Source organism: Carassius carassius, chromosome 13 (assembly GCF_963082965.1).
Source record: "Carassius carassius chromosome 13, fCarCar2.1, whole genome shotgun sequence".
In the NCBI taxonomy this organism is placed as follows: Eukaryota; Metazoa; Chordata; class Actinopteri; order Cypriniformes; family Cyprinidae; genus Carassius; species Carassius carassius.
The window spans coordinates 32,476,437-32,496,315 of record NC_081767.1 but is presented as its reverse complement, the minus strand read 5'-3'; the positions used below and the strand labels follow the sequence as shown (position 1 = coordinate 32,496,315).

Here is a 19,879-nt window from a genome sequence, read left to right as displayed (position 1 = left end):
AATAATAATAATAATAATAATACACTGTTTAATGGTCATTAAAATATTATGCTAGCAAATCTTTTAAATTGGCAAGTAAAAATAAAATAAATTAATAATCTAACAAAATGAATCTAACAAATCCTGTCAAAAATGTCTGGGTCATATTTGACTACAAAATCGTAAAAAAATGAAATAAAATAAATATAAACAAATACATAAATAATAATATTTAATAAATCCTAAAAATTTTACAAATAATAAAACGTGAAAAAATTGATACTATAAAGCCTATTTAAAAGGTTATTACTGCCAAATCTGCCAAATAAATAAAATAAAAATTTTTTTTTAATTTAATTAAATATATATATATATATATATATATATTTAAATATATATATATATATATTGCTCCTTTTGAAATTGGGATGAAATAGGTCCCAAACATTTGTGAGGTTGCTTGTGTATTTGAAAACACATTAGACAGCAGTCGAGTCTGCTGGAGGATGTCCCTGCTGACTGGGCAGTCAGGGTAAATCTAAGGACACACACTCAGCACTCTGACCCCGTGGTGACCCTGCGCTGGACACTGCATTGACTGCGCACATCAGCTTCCTGCAACACAGGACGTGTTTTCCTGTGACTCTGCTTCAGTCACTATCCAGACTGTAATTGTCTGTACTGAACGGTGCGACTGCAACAATAAAGCAGCTCAGATTCTGTTGATGAAAGCACAACCAAAAGCAGTTCCACTGTCTTCTGCTGCTCAGTCATGGCTTTCATTCACTCAGAGGTCCTCAGGCAGGGTAGATACCAGATATGTCCACTCAATAGCTGCAACATCATATCTAATTTTCACAATCCAAAGTGTTTTATTTGCTAAAAATTACACATAATGTGTCAATGAATGTTCATCTTTGGTGTGTATTATGTCATTTGATGTGGACAGTATCACAGCAGTTAGCACTGGACAGTATCAGCAGATGTTTTAAAGCCTGATTTCACTAAAAGCATAAAGCTCTAGAGTGGAGCTTAGGTATGCACTAAACCAGACAGAAAGCAGTATATATTTAGTATAATATCCCTCATAAAAATAGCATTAACCATGAAAAGTATTTTCAGCACCGGACAAAATGGCCACATTGCTGCGTCATTTCATCATGAATCGATCTCTGTGTGCAGAACTCGTCAACCTAACCCAGACTTTATCGCTAACTCATGAGTTAATGTGAGGGTGGGACGGTTCTCCCGGTGGTGTGGACAGACCCTGCGGCGAACACATCCATCTCTCTTCTCCTCAGCTCAACAGAACAAACACACTGAATTAATGATGGCACTGCAAAGAGTCTGACCACAGAGGTGGGATATCACTGACGGATGATGATTCTGTGAGCGCTTTCCTTTTATTAAGATGCACAACAGTCAAATAAAACATTCAGAAATGCATGTCAATTTTAAGTAAGAGCCTGCAATATTAATGTGTAGGCTGTGTATAACGCCTGTTTATGGGTGACGGAAGAGAAGCGTTCCTGTTTCTGTCTTTGGGCACACACACACACACACACACACACACACACACACACACACACACACACACACAGGGTGCAAGAGGGGGTGAAGCACAGAGGATTCTGAATTATTTAGATAATAAGCGCTTAAAGAGCTGCTGTGAACAGAACAGACACCACCACCTGTGTATCTGTGTGTGTGAGTGTGTGTGTGTGTGCCAGTGATTACGCTGTGGGGACAAAACAGCCTCTGCTGTGAGGTCCAGCTGTGTGAGCTGTGCAAACAGTGGGAGAAAGACAAGCTAACCATGCACACACAGCCTGGTGTCACGGGCTGCTGTCAAAGACTGACACCTTCACACCAGAGCTGTATCACACACACACCTCACAACAGATCAACTCATACATTCGGAAAGTTCGGGGTTATGGGCCTAGATCTATGGAAGCCCGTTTCCGCCACCGAATAAAAAATAAAACAAAGTCATTTTGACTTTTTTTAACTCACAATTCTGACTTTATAACTCACAATTTTGACTTTAAAACTCGCAATTGCGAGTTTATATCATGCAATTCTGACTTAATAACTCGCAATTTAAAAATATAAATATTTATATAATTATAAATATTTGTACTATAATTATAATACTATACACAGTAATATATATATTTTTAATATGTTAAATATTTATAGCATTTAATATTTAAATATTTGTATTTAAATACAAGTAAAAATACTATATAATAAATTCATAAATATATAATTGCACTCAATATTTTAATTTATATATTATCAATATTGTTTAAGATTTTATTATATAATTTTACAATGTCTTGTATTTATTTCTTTTTATATTAGAACACCACTAAAGCACTATTATTAAATATTATTTAATCACTTAATAATAATAATTATTCATTTCAATATTGTATCATGATTGATAACCATGCATAATGGGTCTGGCTATGTCAGATCATCTCAAAACATGTATTAGTATTAACCTAGAACTAATTTACTGCTCGGCCGAAATGTTTTTGAATGAATCTGAGCTCATACAATAACCTCTAAATAGCTATACAGATTTCACAGCCTACCATCTAAACGTTAATCAATAAAATCCATTCATTCGCAGCACAAATTAAGTGTTTAAGGACTCTGTGAAGCTGTGAATGAACTACCTGACATTCAGCGATGACCTGAGTGAATAAAAATCCTCCCAGACCGGCTGGGTTTTAACAAAGCCTCATTTCATCATTTTATTCTCGAGTCTCATTTCAGGGAGCTGAAGCTGAGCTGAAGGTAAATTCACAGCAGTAGTACAGAGCGTCTCACCTCAGCTCTCGCATCCATCTCTGCCCTTGCCAAGTCTAGAAGATCAGTTCAAGAGGCAACATTTACAGATTCAGGCTGCAGGACAGTCATTTTCCAATTCCAAGTACTGAACAAGAACAGGCTCTCAGTTCTCTACGGTAATAACAAGAGGAACAGTCAGACAAAGAGAAAGCTATTCATCCGCCGGTGCCAATCCACGCGTGAATTTCTGAGATCTAATTTGGTGAAAGAAGCACTTCAACAGCTGAGAACGCTTCACACACACATACAAAGCAAAGCACACATGGTTATCCACACACAGTCTATAAATGCTGCGTTCCTACACCTGCTTTCTGCTTCCAGATGATTTCCTACAATTCATCTAAACGTCAGTTTCAATACACACTATATGTGGGATTGTTTTTATATCTGTTTCTCTTAACAGTATCAACATCAGTTTCAGGGATTTTAAACCCATATCAAATGGGTCATTTAAACTCTCAGGAATGTTGATCCCATAGGCTTTCATCTATTATTTTATTTTTTATAGTTCCTTGATGAACCGAAAATTCAAAAGAACTGCATTTATTTGAAATATATATTTTTCTTGTAACATGTCTTTACTGTTTGAGCAATACTAAAATGATTAATATTATATATATATATAATCCCACTGGCCTCAAACTTTTGAATAGTAGTGTAGTCTAATTTTTTGATTTGCACAAGAGAAAACGTCTGAAACGGCTGCTGTAAATGTTGGTCATTTGTTACAGGCTTACAGGTTCAGGAGGAAAGATCTAACCTGAACGTCCGGAAACCCAAGGGACAGCCTTCAAGCCTTAATCTCTCACTCTCTCTCACAAACACTCATAAGAAGCTTAATTAGCTATTCATATACAATAGTCACACAATAAGCCTTATTCTATCTAACAGGACCTGAATGAGAACAGGGCACGGAGGGGAGTGCTCCTCTCCCATTGTTTTAACTGCCCTGCAAGAGCTTGTCCTCTCTGTTTCTAAAAAGGTCCATTCTGTCTCAAATCCTGCCTTTCACTGAGGCTATACCTCTATTTTGTATAGGACATTATTCTGCAAACAATTGCCTCAAAACCAACATGGTGTGCTGAGATGCCCCTCTCACGATTCAGACCCCAGGTTCTTCTGTTGCCTCTTTTTCTTTCCATTCGCCCCCCAACTTACACACACACACAGCACCGCTAACTACAGCTCCGCAAGAGCTGCATTTTTCAGCTTCTTTCCTTTCTTCACCCTGACACCTTCTTCCTCCGTGGAGAAAAGGGGAGAATGGTTTTCTTATCAAAGAGCTTGACTGGAACTGTTTTCAAAGTATGCATTGTGTACAATATGTGAATTTTCTTGAGGTCGTTAAAAGGCAGTGTTTATTTGACCAAAAACTATAATAAAACTGTAATGTGAAATATTATTATAACTTAAAATATCCGTTTTCTGTTTGAATGTATTTGGAGAAAAAAAGCATTCCTGTGATGCGCAGCTTTATTTCCAGCATCATTCCTCCAGTCTTCAGTGTCACATGATCTTCAGAAATCATGAAAATATTCTGATATGCTGTTCAAGAAACATTTCTGATTATTATCAATGTTTAAAACAGTTGTGAAAAAAAAACACTGACTAAAAATATAAAATAACTGAAATCACTCTCTAAATTAAAGTCATGTGACAACAATGTAAGCAAACTACGGTTTAACAAATATCTCCCGCTGCCTAATGCATGTTATTTCACACTAGAAGTGCATTTTATTCCACTGCAAACACAAGCATTCATTGAAGTTCTCCGTCTGCGTCGTCCAGTCTTTCGTCAAGCCGCTGCATTCTTCAGATGGTTATGTGTGAGGGAGTTCACACTGAACACGCTCAGTTCTTGTGTGACACTAAATTACGTTTGCAAGGCTGGACGGCACCCAAACACACACACACACACACACAGTGAATCACTCTTTACCCAAATGTGTTGGTTCAGCAGGATTTCTGTGCAAATTATGACAATGGAGAGGAGCCAGCGGCTGATCGAGATTGTACCCCAAACACACACACACACACACACACACACACACACACACACACACACACACACACACACACACACACACACACACACACACACAGGATAAACGCAGCTGTAATGTCCTTCATCTTATCAACGGATATTAAAAACAATCACATTCCGATGATCTGACGGGCAGCAGGAGGACATGAAACTATGCCAGCAGGTCAGACCTGAAGGCACGTGTGTGTGTGTGTGTGTGTGTGTGTGTGTTTGCTGCTCGAGGGTCTACAGTACTGCTGAGAGAGCGAAAGTCATCTGATATGAATGATGGAAAGGACAAATTAAAGAGATAAGACAGATTATCACTCTACTGAATACAATCATCTAATCTAAAAACAGCAAGAGTCTGTCTGTAGGTTTGATTATACATAAACTTCTGAAAATACAGCTTCAACTACAACCAAAAGACTTCTTACGACATTAATTCTCAAACATGCATTTAAACAGATGTGATGTGACTCAACTTAAAATATTAAAAATACTTTTATTTCATTTAAATAAACATTTATTTAATTAATAAAATAATTAAATGGTCATTTGTTGTTCTTTTCTGAGTACTTACAATTCACATGAAAAAATAAAATCTTTTTTTTTTTCCCTCTCATTGAGTAACTACCATGCACAGCGTGCAGAAAACATTTTTAGATTATATTACATTTCTTCCATTATGCCCAACACATTAATTCTTCATTTGCATCACTTATATTCCCAAATTAAATGTGCATACAAACACAGAACTTTTATGGTTTTTATAAAAATGTGGCACTATAGGATGGTCTGACTGAATGTTTTAAAAACTTTAAGAACCATTAAAAATGTTTTGGTAATTGAAATAAAGCTGAAATAAAATAATAATAATATTTGAAGAAAAACTCAAGTGTTTTATTTCAGGTAGCTGCCAATGCAACATTTATAATATTTATTTAAGTTGAAGTGGTAAAATGAATAAGTGTAAAAAAGAAAAAAGTAAATGCAATATGAAAATATACAAAAATAATAAATATTATATGAATACTACTAAAAATCACAGTGGGTTTTAAGAAAACCATCTGGTGCAATAAAGAAACCCTTTAATCAGAGCAAAAATAATGAAACATCAAGAACCTAAAAGAGAACCATAAAGTAACTCAAGAACCCTAAATACAGAAGAGATAAGCAGAAGGTCGCATTTTCAACCTGCAGTGCTGTGAAGAACCACTAAAGAACCTTCAGTACACTTAAAACGCCCCTGAAGCACGTGTTCCTCATGTCTCAGCTGTGCCATGTCTTGAAATAGACTTGAATGAGTATTTGGGTGGCTGTGAGTATATGAATGTACTGTACGTGTTCATGAGCTGTAGTTGACTGTAGCTCAATTACAGCAGCTTTTCAAAGGAACCGGGGACGCTCACAAAGCCAGACTCCTTTGTTTACTTCCTTGAAAAGGAGACTAATCTTTTTTTTTGTTTTGATATGTTTTGTGTGACAAAACCTGTAGGAGTTTCATTTTTCCCACAGAGAAATTCAGCAAGGCTGTGATTTCAGTGTCTGCCCACAGAAAGTCCAAAAATACGCCCATCCAGAAGCGTCTCAGCCTACACGCCACTCAGATGATGTTTAGTAGATGTTTGTTCACCACTTCTACTCACACAGCATGTGTCTACATATCCTACAGCATGCACACTAACAGCAGCACAATCACTCCCTTATCAAATTTTAGTCTAATTTCTTACTAATTTCTAAAAATGAAGCTTTTTTTTTTTTTAGTCAAAGGTATGTTCTCTTCTAAGACTTTAACAAAATAGCAGTTAATTAGCACCAAAAGTGAGTACAATATGGTCCCAGGGAGCATCATCACCAGGATAATCTCACTAACACAGTCCAGCTTTCACTAGCTGGTTATTATCCCCTTTAACACCTTTCACTCGGACTGATCTGTGACTCGTGTTGTTCACTCGGTTGAGGTTGAAGGCATTTGTGAAAATCTGAAAAACAAGCTTCTTGTTAAGCTAAATGGAAAGGCTTGCATACAAATCTTACTTGAAAGAAAAATAAAAACACGAAAGGTGCATTAAACGTGTTTAATGACCAAAGAATAGCCTATAATTGTCTAAAAAAAACCCATGGTTTTATTTTTAGACTAACAAAATAAATAAATCTGCATATTAAATAAAAGTCACTAGTAGCACACAATGATAAACACATTTTCTGGCTTCAAATTTTATTCTACAGATACAACATTCCTACATTAAATCTAAATAAATAATTGTGTGTGATACAGCGAACAGTGTGCAGAAGGATGCTTCATTGTTTCCCGTGAAAAAAAAAAAAGAGAGAATCAGGTAAAAACTGTGGTTAAATGAATTTAGTAATCATACTGTACCATTTACAAGTTTATTTCAAGTTCACAAGATACTCATGCTTAATAGTCTATATTTTATATGATGTTGCATTTCCCATGTTACTGTTAGCTGATCTCAGGAGGAGACACTGATGCCCTGCAATGTCATCGCAGATCTAATGGGATTCCCCTGTAGCCAAAAGGCAGGATCGCTGAGCATTTTCTGCTTCCATTTATCAGGGGAAACCAACATCCCCTCAGGGTGTGTGTGTGTGTGTGTGTGTGTGTGGTTAATCTGAGCTCTATAAGCACTATTACAGGGAATGCATCATAATCTTTTCATTTCACTGTGGACTTTGGCTCACAGCCTCACACAGACAGTTCATCAAAAAACATCCATTCGTTTTTCCACTCAAAAATAAAACCACCTCTGATGAAAAATAAGACACATTAATGCCAAAGTGCTAAGAGATGTACTGTGACACAATTAACTCGCTGCCACACACTCACATTCTAACATCTTTGACTTTCAACCCTTGTGAGAAATTCAGCGTCCCAATTATTGAGAGTAAGGGTGAAGAAAAGCTTCTAGGAAAGTCGTGGGAGGAAAACACAGCAGTGAATTTAGTCGAAATCGTACAACTGAGTGTCCTCTCTATGCTACAGTTCTCTTGGCCATCATTAAAGATGCCACTGAAGAACACCAAATAAATACACAAGCATTATCAGTGAAAATACTCTCCTTTTATATCCATTCTTAATATCAAATCATTTGAATTACTACATCCAAACCAGAAAACTTCTACTTGCATTTTTCTAGATTCTGAAGAGCGTGTAGTAAACATTTGAAAGATTATTAGAAATGAATCTTTCTACTTCAAAATTTCTGGTTTAATCCAATATGCTACTCATTGTTTCTTTGGAAAACTCCTGAGTGAAAACTGTTTTTTCCCCCCTCTCTCACTAAGATGTTTGGAGTGTTGCTAGGTGGTTATTTAATTGAAAAATAACCAGCAACCTACTAAGATTATATACTTAAAAAAGCCCACTCTCAAGAAAAATGTGATTTTTTCACAAAGTAAAAAAGTATGCACAGAGGATTCATTCTAAAGTTTCAAATTTGAAGCATAAGCTGTTACTAGTGGTACTGGCTTAAAGTATGCACACTAATTAAGACATTCTGTAATTAGGCCATTTACATACAGACTGAGATCTCAATCTTAAAAAGCACAATTGTGTTCTTCCGGTCCATTAGAACACCTGCTCCTTAAGAAATCCTTTAATTATGACAAAAACCCAAACGCTTCAGCATACTTGCAGCTCAATCCATAAAACTGTAATATGTCACAGTCATACTGTGATGGGGAGCTTTTCTGTACAAATTGAATTTTCGAGCGGATAATGAAACTATCAATGAAAACAAACGAAGCGTTTTCTGTGTCTCTTCAGCCACTATAACGTTAAGACCGTCAAACAGAAAGCTATCGACGCTTTTATTGCAGGAATGGTGGATTGGACAGCACATGATCAGGAAACCAATCCAAGCTTCATCGATGCGGAGCAGAAACATCTCAGATATTAACTAGCACTGGGCAACGATTAATCGTGATTAAACACTTTCAAAATAAAAGTTTTTGTTTACATCGTACAGTATGTGTACGGTGTATATTTATTATGTATATAAATCCACACACATACAGTATATGTTTCGAAAATATTTACATGTATATATTTATATTCATTTAATTTATATTATTTAGAAATATATTTAATATATAAATATAATATATTTTTCTTAAATGTATACATGCCTGTGTATTTATATACACATAATAAATATACACAGTACATACACATATACTACGTAAACAAAAACTTATATTTTGTATGTGATTAATCGCGATTAATCGTTGCCCAGCACTAATATTACCATGTCAGTTTTCTAGACTTTGGATTATGAACACTTTGCATTACATTGCCTCTGTTGGTTAGAGATATAACAACAAACGGCAAAATTAATTGGAATAATTTTTATGTTAAGTTTAAACTGAAACAATAAAGAGATAATTAGACTACAACAATAAAAACATAACATCCATTAATAATAATAATTATTATTATTATTTCTGCATATTGACACAATTATAAATAGATTATTAGATATAATAAAATCCATTATAAAATAAAAATAATAATAATAATAATAAATGAATGTAAAAATATAAGTATTTAGAGGAGCTGCTTAATAGTTTATATATTTAAAAAAAATATATTCTCTCTATAATAAATAATATTTATTAAACAAGTGGACAATCGTCTATTGTTATATCCATAACTGAAGGTGGTAATAGTTAACATTGATCAATATTGTTTTGCATTCTTTTACTAAAGCACTAAGTACCCATGAACTGTCTTATGAGTGGCTGTAGATTTGAAAAATTATTTCAGAAACATCCACAGAAATGCATGGATTATGTCCAAAACACACTGACTGCTATTCTGTATGGACCAATGTGCTGCTTCCCTTTGTAGCAATCAACCAGGAATGCAATGACAAAAATATGCCCAATTAAAATCGATAACACCGCCCCCCCCCCCCCCCCCCCCCGAGAGCATCATGTATAAATGCAACCACAGCAAAAATAAATAAATAAACAATTGAGAATAGAACTGACACTCGAAAGCGCATTACATTGTAACGCTGATCAACAAAAGATCTTTATTGCGTCATAATCGCTGTTACATTGTTGCACATGAATGCGTCGGATTCTTTGATCGCGCCCTAACAGCGCTTATGATCGGCTCTCTCGTGTGTTTAAAGGCCTCAAACTCTTCCAGACACCATTTTGAGCGTCTCTGTGTCTCAGCTCTATGGAATGTCCAAATGCATGACAAGGGAATGAACAAAAGTCAGCTTGAAAAATCGCTCTCATTCATGGATCCGTCCCGAAAACGCCGTTCATCGATATTCTGAACTAGAATAGTTAAAGCGAACACATTCGTTTTCTCTGAAATCACCATCAGGCAAACCAGAAAGAGCTTCACCATCACTAACACACACACACACACTGGCAGGAGAAAGGCATTGCTGCTGTTTGATGGTGGTGAAGCTCTAATGGTGGCTGATGCATGGTGTTTCTGGACTTTAGGAAGGAAAACTACCTCAAATGTGACTTACCAGAGTGAGACGGTTTAGATGGGTCACCCTGATCCAGTCTGTGTCCCCGGTTTAAAGCGATCTTCTGGGTTGCTGAGGGTCAGTCTATTCTCCGCGAGTGTGAAGGTTTCCTCCTCCGGTTGATTTTCAGGCTGTATGGAAGCACATAAAGCGATGGGGGATGGGGGATGCCAGAGAAGAGAAGAGAGGAAGGGAGGGGGATAGAGAGCGAGAGAGGGGGGCAGTAACATAGAAACACAAGGGGAGGACCTCTGTGTCTGACGCACGACTGAACGCACCAGTCATTCAGTACACCATCCATTCGCCATATGCAAAAATCATCCAATATGGCCAAAAATGAATGCATGCGTCTGCATGAAAATAAACCACGCTTCGTTCTGCCCTGATAACTCGCATGCATTAACTTCCACGCATGTGCAGGGACTGACCAAAACGAAAGTCAGAAAATACGCCAGCTTTCATGTTTAATTTACCTGAGACCAAGCACTGTTTCTTCATTTTAAGCTGGGAACCCAGGACTTTTATCACACTTAACATTATTTAAAATAATATTTGTATTATTCAGACGAACGAACAAGAAAATACATCAAATTGATCATACCTATTGTTTTCTAAATAAACAATAAATAATAAACTAAAAAATAAAACAAATGCAAATACACAGCTCTTGCTTGATTACATACAAATTGTAGTACGTTACTTATTCCAGATTACACGACAAAAACTGTATTAAAGTAAAATAAGGGCGAATTTACTTGCTTGTATAATAATTTCTCATTTATACAAAAACCTTCACAAAGAAACTAGTGAAACTTTGGTTCGCGCGCCCTCTGGTGTCTGTAATGCACCTCTACATTAGGGAGAGAAAATACGAAAGAGTTTTTTTCTGTTTCATAAGATTCAAGCAATTGAAACAGGAAATATGTAAACGAGTCTCACATTTCAACAAGTGGGTCAATGAATAAATCTCAGCATCGTTCTGATTGGCTAATTTCCTCGTCAACTGGATAAATAGAAAACAGCTCAGTCCGCTGGGAAAGATCAACAATGCCATCTAGTGTTTCCAACATGGTAGATCCTCACATTTCATCTGTATCAGCTTTCTTTTTGTGTTCTTAACAGATGATTTGAAATTTACAAGATATAACACATAAATTCCATTACAAAGAAAATGAAATTACATTACACCAAAGAACACAATTAAATTTCCATCATGGTAGATCACAGATCACAGAACAGATCACCATAGTGCATGTAGCCTACCTCTGATACCTTTTTATATTTTTCATTTAAGGCGTCACATTTTCATGAAGTTGTAATTCTAAAAAAAGAACTAAACCTAAATAAACTTAGACTAAAACGTTTAGCCATATTAACATAAAAACTAATAACTAATAAAAACTAATTACAAAATTACAAACGCAACAAAACTAATAAAACTAATTACAATTTAAGTGAAAACAGTAAATATAAAATACAATTTAAGAAAAAAAAAGATACTAAAATAACACTGTCTTTATCTCATTAGTAAAGCTGCTTGTTTTTCTCCTATACCTCAAGCTATGAGAGAAAATCCTCCCTGTTTTGACAACGAATCACCACTAGAGGGAAATGGAGGTCTATTCTTATTGGGCCAGAACATCTGTTGGTCTCCACCCAAAGCTAGTGTTAAGCTAATGTTATACTTTCTGCATGTGTGAGTGCGCAAGGGTCCGCTAGGGTCAGTGCGACTTAAAAAATTATCATCGGAGGGTGCACACGGAGGCCCTGGCCCTTTCCCAAATTGCACCCTAAACCCTTGCGGTCTTCCACACTTTTGTGACGTAACACTGCTTTGACTTTGGGTAAAAGTCTGCTGCAGAGCTTGCCTCAGTGTGGGCTCGGTAGAAGTGCACATCGAGGGTGCATAACGGCCACAAAGGGGGCGCTCGCAAGCACCCTTCTAAAAGCTAAAATGACTAATAGGGCACCCTATGGTCTCATGGACTTAATGGACACTTGCAAGCTGCAGCCATTGTAAGACCACAAGTGCACATGAAGTGTGCCATTTGTGACAGGGCCTCTTTGTGGACATCCATGTGCCTCCCATTTTTTGTGACAGTGCGGACAAGTACGTGCGGTCACTAGGCTACAAGGGACCAGAGCATCTCGAGGCAGTTGATATGTAAGCATTGCTCCAGGTCTGACCAGGAGTCAAACGCTGGTCTTCCCTCGTACAGAGCCCCCCAACCTGAGTTGGAGGCATCTTCTGTGACCACCTTTCTTTTGGAGGTCAATCCCACTGTCCTGCACCAAAGTCTGAATAATACCTCTAAAGCAAGGTGGCCTGCATGCAAAATTAAGGAAGTAACCTCATTCTGTAATTTTTAGAAGCGCGCTTAACACGTCCTGGATAGTTTTTTCATCCTGAACCTGTATGGCTAGTGATTCTAGTTTTTCCAATGGAAGTTCGTCGCATGGGGGTCGGGAACTGTAATTTGTGGTAATGAGGAGAAATAAATGCTCTTGAGTATGTGGGTCCACTATCACAGCGGTAGCCCCAGCTTGAATGGGGTTACCATCGCTCAATGTTAAGTAGAGGGATGGAGAGCGAATGTTTTTTTTCAGTTTTCTTTGAGGGAGTTCCAGCCTCACCGAGAACTGACCCTCTCTTCCTCTCAGTATTTGGATGAGGATGGCTTCTGAGGCTCAGGGTCCAACTTCACTCTGGGGCAGGGACCTTGACACTTCGTGCTCTTCATAGGCTTTTAACCCCAGGACCAATGGAGGGCACAGGTGGCAGACACTGTCTCTTCCAGAGGGGGGAGCTTGCTGTTACCTCTATCTTCCGTGCTGTCAATTGTGTCAAGTCACCTTTATAAAATACTGATAGTGTCAATGCAGCTTTACAGTGTCAAACAGGAAAATAGTTTGTCAGTAATGCAAGAAGACGATAAAAATGAGCCATTTTTCCAGTTAAGTCAGTTCATTGATGATTCAGTGATGTCATCATCCAGTACAGCTCTCTTCCAATAGTGTCTGTACAATCAGTAAACCATCCCCAACTAAGCAAGCCAAAGCTGACAGTGGCAAGGAACCAAAACTCCATCAGTGAAAGAAATAGAGGGATTAACACGTGACGAGTAGAGGGTGCGCCATGTCCTGGTGAGTTCCTCCTGGTTGGCAGGAGGCATGTTGATGACGTCCCTTCAGGTGCCACTCGTTAAGGAGGCCCCTGGCAGCCTCTTCCAGAGCTGACCAAGCCAGGCTGAGATACTCCACAGCCTTAGTTAGAAAGCAGATCAGCTTGCTGTACACGCAAGGTTGTGTTTTCTGCGTCAGAGATGGGGTTTCGGGCTCTTCGCCAGAACACCCCCACTCTTCAGCATCTGTAGCTGTGGAGTCATCAACAACAACTTCTTTCTCAGATGCACCAAAGAAAATCAATCTATCTGCAGCCAATGAGTTGCGCTGATCCTCACGTGTGAAGCACACAGGTGAATCGAGGTGTTGGGACAGAGTGAAGCAAGCGTGAGCTGCGCCGGCATGAGTTCACTCGAGCTCGGTGTTAGAGCCCTGCTGCTCCGCTGTTTCTTCCTCTTAGAAGAGAAGGGGAAAGGGAGAGCAGAGCAGGGAGGACCGGCCTCAATAAAGGCAGTGATCTGTTAGTGAAGAGGGGCGTGACTCATGCTGCCCAGACAGACGAAACACTCACTGTGCCCATCTGCATTGTGCAGGTTCCCTGCACAAGCCACACTCACGGCACGACATTTGCAACAATGTGACTTGAAATTTGCTCAGAAATTTGCTCTTAAAGGGATAGTTCACCCAAAAAATGAAAATTCTGCCATCATTTACTCACCCTCATATCATTCCAAACCTGTATGAGTTGCTTTGTTATGTTGAACGTAAAAGAAGATATATTGAAGATTGTTGGTAATCAAACAGTTGGTGGTTGCCATCGACTTCCATAGTATTTTTTTTCCTACTACGGAAGTCAATGGAAATGGAAAAAGCAACTCATATAGGTTTGCAATTACATGAGGGTGAGTAAATGATAACAGAATTTTCATTTTTGAGTGAACTATCCCTTTAAGTTTGCCGGATAGCTGCAGGGGAAGTCTTCTGGCTTTTTCCTCTGCTGTCAGAACTGTGAGCAGGCTGAACTTCTTCTTCTCTACTTTTTGCTTATATAGTGATCGGCTCCTCCCCTTTTGGCAGGTTGAGGTGCCATTGGTTCATTCAGCTACATGAACGTGAACAAATCAGGCTTCAGTAACAGAGTAAACAGGAGTTTCCCAAAAGCATCAGCGACACAACGGGAGAGACCATTCGAAAGGGAAACAACAAACTTGAAGACAACAAAGTGAGTAAAACTTTACACACAGGTCAATTTGTGTTCTCATAAACATCATGAAGGCATCCCGATATGTGTAGTCCAGCTCATTGTTACTTCTCTACACGTCTGTCTGGTTCCAAACCCTCAGATATTCCAGACTGTTTGATCTTTTTTTTTTCATTCTGCATAGAGTAAGGAAGAAAAAAAAAACATGCGTTTCCCTTTGTATTTCTTTTCTTTTTCCCCCCACCAGGTCCCACAGAGATACCGATGTGACTTTGAATGAAGAACCTGAGGGCTGAACGTTGATGTTGGTAGGTCTCATGAGATGCTACAATCTCATATGACTTCTAAAAAGCCCTACAACAAGCCCATAGAGCCTTGATTCGGCAGCCGTCGAACACAGCCACGTTAAAACGGGACAGAGAGTGAGACAGACAGAGAGAGCGCGACAGTCTTGATGTGTTCGTTTGGCAGGAACAAGGACAACAGGTGATAGCCATCAAGGAGACAAGAACATATTTCAGAGAGACTCTTGTCACAAAATAGTTGAATCGTCTGTTTGTTGTCAGAGCCACGTTCGCAGTTCAATATTGCATAATGGAGAGGTAACTGCAGTCAATGACTGTTTTGCCAAGGATAAGCAAAAGTCTACCACCTGAGTGTTTTACATCATTTAAAGTATCCTACTGCCTGGAAGCAAGAATTTCAAAACAACTGAAAAAGTGAATGTCCTCTCATTACTGATAGAGCTGAGTGTTTTTTTATCTCGATGAGACCTGCTGTTACCCTGCTGAAAGAACGTGACTGGTATGTTGAGTTTTAGATGCTGGTGTTCACATCAGGCTTTTGAGAATGTTAAAGACATCCTTAACCAACCAACTTCACTAAGTTTTTCTGGTGAATAGCATGGCTGTGCAAACTAGATTCATGCTGCAATGCTGAGATGCCACAATTGCAGCCATATTGGAAAGGTCAATAGACAAATGTGAAGTGAATTGATAGTAAATGTAGCTTGTGATTGATACAAATCAATGATGGGCTTGAAATCTTTTTTTTTTTATTAATTTAAATGATTAAAAAATAATTCAAACACAGAATGATTTGCTAAAGAATCATTCAGGCCAATCTGTGAATCAGTTGACTCATTGAAAGGAACCAACTAAAAACCATTCACTCACAAATCTAACATCACTATGGTGTGGCAGCAAGTTTTATACTGTAAAAAACGATTTTTCTAAGTTGTAAAAAAAGTTTTCAAATTGTTGGAGTATAATATTTCTGTCTTTCCACTAAAAAATATCCATATTTAATTTAATGTGTTATTTGCTGTTTCTTGTTTGTGTGAATTTTCTGATTGAAAATTGTTCCTACACCATTTTTTCAGCCAAAACAATTATCTATTAATTGAATATGTATTAGAGTCAGTTATGTTTGACTAAAACTATAATGAAAACTAAATAAAATACATTAAAATAAGTAATAAATATAAAGAGTTAAATTGAAAAAGTTAACTCAAAATATTACTAAATACTATAATAGTACATCTATAGTACTAAAATAACAAATAACATAACTAAAATTCACTAAATATAGACCTTTTTTTAATTCCCATGATTTTTCCAGGGCTATTTAAAAAGTCCCAAACAACTGGTTAAAAGGTATTATGCTGTTTTGTCTTGGTTCAGTGGCTTGTTGGGGTGGTTGTGTCTGAGCAATGATTGTAGGTTGACTAGTGATTATTTTTAATGAGTCTAACCAAGTCTTTCCAAGATGGCTGGTACATGGATAAGCCATGGCATGGTTCCTCTTTACGTCATCATGACTTTCTGACTGTCAATAATGGTGGTAGAAAAGCCAAAAGCTTAAAACAAACAAACAAAGGAAGCATTCAAAATGATCATGCTCTGTTTTAGTGCTCCAAAATAAAAAATAAGATAATAGACATTTAAAAATAGTTTTAGGCCAAGGTGGATTGCCATTAAAAGCCATTAAAATATTTATTATAAATGTGTATAGAATGCACAGAGTCACATATCTGAGCATTATATTTTAATGTGGGAAACTTGGCTAAATTTTAGCTCCTTAACTTTAGCTTTGATTGAAATATTTCCATTTTTTTCACTAAAAAGAAAAAGAAAAAAAGATCAGGTAAAAATCAGCAGACCTCCTGCAGTACTGCCACTGATCCCTGTTGACCAATTTTATAAAACCTCCAGAAGTTAGTCAGAGTGTATTGTCTAATCAGGAGAGATCAGTTAAAATAAAGTGAATGATCTGCATATTCTAGCTTGTAATCGCAGACGCTATCTCATTATGAAGCCACGGTGACTCTGGGTGCACAAAGGTCGATTAGGGCTTCCAGTTTTGCTTCATTAAAGATGAAACAGAAAACAACATATGCTGATTGATACAAGGGGTTCCATGTGAAGCACAGTGCCAGACTGGACTTGTGAACGTGCATCTCTCTATCTGTTAACAGCCCATTACATTCAGCACTGGAGCTCTTATGCACATCTCGATGAACACCTCACCACTGACCTCTCATCAAAGGGCCATGGAGATGAAAAGAATGGAGGAAATAAAAAAAAGGAAATCATTTACAGCTAAAGTTCTAGGAAAATAGTCAAAATATAGCACTGAAATACACTCGAAACTGTTGAAAATGAATTGAAATGCAAAGAAATTCATAACTGTATTTTTAAACTAGAAAAATCAAAGACAAACTTTGAATAATGGCTTGATAAACATGTTTGACAGTTTAAAAAGCCTTTGAAGGTTTATAGACCTTACAGACAGCTGGCTGGCTGGATGGATAGATAAGATGATAGATAGAACAATAGATAGATGATAGATAGATTGATACATAGTTAGTCAATTTTAATTTCACGTTGACCTTTCACCAACACACACACACAACACCCCCCCCCCATACACACTGAATGGCTCTGAGTCTAATTTGATGTGACTTTGAAGCAAAGCTCGGTGGAGTGTCTTCCCCTGAGCTTTCCAGCTGTTAACATTTGTATTCACAACAGACGGCAACCACAGTCACAGCGATGTAATGCTGAGAACTTCCTGTAGATTCATTTTACTTTCCTCAACTTTCCTCTCTGTGTCAATATATCTTTATATCTCTACATTTTTATTTTTATTTTATTTTTATTTTTTTTAAACACACTGACATCAACCTTTGCTTTGAGCATACATTTATATTCTTTCATTAACAATGTTAATACTTCGATTTCAATTTCCATGTTTGATTGGAGAGAAAATTTTTAGGGAATGAATTGGGTTGTAAGATCCACATGTCACTCCCATATATGACTGAACTCTGTGTGTACAGAATGAGTTTAAACTCTTGGAAGAGAAAATACATATCAATTCATGCAGTTTCTATGTCATTACGCTGAGAGAAAACATGGAGGCAGTTGTCTCATAAGTACCTTGAAGAAACCACTGCAACTTCAGTTGTACTATATTTTGAGATTGAGCAGAAGGTGCTTTCAGCCGATGCTCTAGTCAGGGTTTCAAAGAGAATTGTTCCTCTCAGTGTGGAAAACTGCCTATTTCTGTTACAATGTCTCAGCTCACTGTTTATTAAGGAGAAAACTTTCAAATGTTGCGTCCTGCTAAGTCTGCACTTCTCTGCTGGAGTGAGGATGAATGGAGCCAGTGGGGGAGAGAGTGAGAGTCCAACAGAATTTAGAAAACAGTAGTTTCACGCATTCTCCACCTGGGACAATTATGCCACACCCGCAAATTTCTTCACTGCACTAGTTCCATGTATGTGGCCTTTACCATGCCTAAAGCGTGAATATAACTCTCTGACACTCAGTAGTCAGCTGTTTTCTGTGCTTAGAATATCACACTAACACAATGCTTACTGCACAGAGCCAAATAATTAGATATGGCCACACTGTCACCGCCAATATTTGAAATTATTAATGCTGCTCTGCTGCACTCCATTATGCAGCGCTCTGCTGATGACAAAACGTTATGAAGGTCTAGGACAGACTACTTCAGCTGTCTAACCGTGCTCATCAGTGTCAGTGTGAATGAGATAACCAATCAAATCAAGGCAGGGTAATACTATTCCAAGAAGTTCGAGCACGACGCTTCAGTTTTAACGGCTGAAAGTGTGTGTGGTAAGATTTATGTGGCTAAACATAGAATATATGACAACTTTTTAATTATAGAAATGTTAAAAATGTTAAATGACCGACAGTACTATCCTATGATGCAAACTACTCGATTTTGTTGTAAGATTTGATAGTTTTAAAAGGAAAATATAGAAAATGTGTTGAGACAGAAAAAGTTAGTCGGGCGTATTTTAAAATCAAAATATATTTGCCAACATTTCTAAAGGATGAATTTACCTCAAATACTAGGTTTTCTTTCTTTCTTTTTTTTTTTGGTTCCCTTAAATTCCTTCACTGTAATTCCTTTAATACCATTTTTATTTTGTTAATTTTGTTTTGGAATTCTAATTAAACAATGAATCAAATATGTAGCCTACTATATACAGTTTTCAGTTCATTAATTACAGTAGAATCAATGGATGGTAATGTTGAATATTGCATTCTGGGATACTCTACTCCCAGTAATGTGTTATAGTTGAATACTGCACATTTTGCCAAATGTAATAGATCATAGACATTCTAACCATATTGAAAAGTGACATAGTACTGTGTATGCATATTAAGAGTAGTTGCCCATGCTATTACAAACAAAGCTAAACTTTTCTAAGTACATACTGTGGGCATCTAATTTTATTTATTTATTATTGAATATAGTGGAAAAACACAATGCTTAATATTAAGGAACCACTTTGTATTTATAATTTGTCATTTTCTTTACAAAGTGTCCTGAATATCCATGCACTACTACTTTTTACTTTTTCCAAGTAACCAAACAAACTTTTCTCATCCAACTGTAATAATTCAGAAATCATCTCTCTAATTATTCTCTATATCACAGCAGACACACAGGATCAGTGGGAAATTAAAATCTCACTCATTATCAGAGCCACAGCAGCACAGACTCACCACTGAAGCAGAAGTAATAAGGTATGAAAATATATTAAACAATGTTCTCTTTGACCTTCGTTACTCTTCTTTCGTTTTTGTAAAAACAGCAGATCACTTTGATGCTTACAAACTTGCATGACATGAGAGCCTC

The 19,879-nt window shown here is 37.2% G+C and overlaps 1 protein-coding gene across 3 annotated transcripts in view; it reads right to left on the bottom strand.

The window, feature by feature from the left end:
* LOC132156370 (protein FAM168A-like) overlaps window positions 1-10,735 on the bottom strand; it is a 35,808-nt gene extending 25,073 nt beyond the window's left edge. The window contains exon 1 of one of the 3 annotated variants that reach the window (XM_059565347.1): window positions 10,381-10,735. The gene's annotated coding sequence lies outside the window, so the exon portion shown is untranslated. The remainder of the gene's footprint in view (window positions 1-10,380) is intronic. The other 2 variants (XM_059565349.1, XM_059565348.1) reach the window with 2 other exon arrangements.
* Between the last annotated feature and the right edge of the window lie 9,144 nt (window positions 10,736-19,879).